Genomic DNA, 2,018 nt, shown 5'->3' on the forward strand with positions numbered 1-2,018 from the left:
AGACCTTTGAAAAGGAAGAGCATCATAGGCCAGTCCTCACAAAAATGGAAAAGGATGAGAGGGGAAGTGGGCAGAGTCCTGGCAGCATCTTCCAGAGGACTAATGAGAGGATGTGAGTTTCTCCAAAGTGGCAGAGCTGCAATTAAAACTAGGGTCTAATTCACTTCAAAGCCTGAGTCTTTGTCTTTCTTGTTCAGGTAATGCTGAACAATGAGTAATGCTGAATGAGTTGTCCTAACCAGTATTTGCAGGTGACAGAGACTTTTCTAGGGCCCCTGAAGTCGTAACCCTAGGAAGCTGCTACTATCTATTCTCTTTTCTTTTTAATTTCAAGTTTTTATTTAAATTTTAGCTAGTTAACGTATATGGTAAAATTGGTTTCAGGTGTAGAATTTAGTGATTCATCACTTACATATAACACCCAGTGCTCATCACAAGTGCCCTCCTTAATATCCGTTGCCCATTTAGCCCATCCCCAGCTCACCTCCCCTCCAGCAACCCTCAGTTTGTTCACTATAGTTAAGAGTCTCTTATAGTTTGCTTCTCTTTACTATTTTTTAAAAATATTTTATTTATTTATTTGAGAGAGAGAGAGAGAGAAGGCGCGCATGCAAGAGGGAACACGAGCAGGGGAGGGGCAGTGGGAGAGGGAGAAGCAGAATCCCTGCTGAGCAGGGAGCCCCAGGCGGCTTGATCCCAGGACCCTGAGACCATGATCTGAGTTGAAGGAGGACTACGCTTAACCAACTGAGCCACCCAGGCAGGCGTCCTTACTTCCCTTTACTCTTAATGCCAGTTATGTCAATGAGATTCGGCAGAAATTCTGCTTTGGGGTTCCGAGGGAAGCTTATATTGTTTTTTTTTCTTTTTTTTTTTTTCCTTCCTTGTATTTTTGGTTGTAAATTTTAACAGCTTTATTGAATATATAATCCACATACCATACAATTCACCCCTTTACATTGTACAAGTCAATGACTTTTAATATATTCAGAGTTTTGCAACCATCAGCAATTTTAGTTCTAATTCTAGAACATTTTCATTTCTCCAAAAAGAACCTTTCTTTTAGCAGTCACTCCCTACTCCTTTCTCTTAGACTCTTGCAAACAATAGCTCACTTTGTGTTTCTATGCCTTTTCTGGACATTTCACATAAATGGAATATATAAGATATGGCCTTTCATGTCTGGCTTGTTTCACTTAGCATAATATTTTCAGGGTTTATCCATATTGTAGCATGTATTAGTCCTTCATGTTTTTATGGCTGAATAATATTACATTATGAGGCTACCCCACATTTTATTTATTCACTTCATCAGCTGATGGACATTTGGCTATTCTATCACAAATGTTCATGTGCAAGATTTAGTGTGAACATGTTTTTCATTCTCTTGGGTACATACCTGTGGTGGAATTGCTGGAACATATGCTAACTTTAGGTTTAATTTTTTTAGGAACTGCTAACCAGCTTTCCAAAGCTCTGCGCAATTTTCCATTTCAATCAGAAAAGTGTTCCAGTTTCTCCACATTCTTGCCAACACTTGTTATTATCCATCATTTTGATTACAGGTGTCCTAGTGGGTGTGAAGTGGTATCTCATTGTGGTTTTGATTTGCATTTCTCTTTAGGAATGGGATGCTGAGCTTTTTTTCATGTGCTTATTGGCCACTTTATATCTTCTCTGGATAAATGTCTATTAAGATCCTTTGAAAAATTAGATTAGTTGCTTTTATATTGCTGAGTTGTGCTAGTCACATATTTGGGATCTAGAGCATTATCAGATATACGACTTGAAAATGTTTGCTCCCATTTGGTACATTGTCTTTTCACTATCTTGATTTTTTTTTCCTTTGAAGCATTGAAGGTTTTTTTTTAATTTTTATTTATTTTATTTTATTATTATATTATGTTAGTCACCATACAGTACATCCCCAGATTCCGATGCAAAGTTCGATGCTTCATTAGTTGCGTATAACACCCAGTGTACCATGCAATACGTGCCCTCCTTACTACCCATCACCA

This window comes from Ailuropoda melanoleuca, chromosome 4, assembly GCF_002007445.2.
Source record: "Ailuropoda melanoleuca isolate Jingjing chromosome 4, ASM200744v2, whole genome shotgun sequence".
Taxonomy (NCBI): domain Eukaryota; kingdom Metazoa; phylum Chordata; class Mammalia; order Carnivora; family Ursidae; genus Ailuropoda; species Ailuropoda melanoleuca.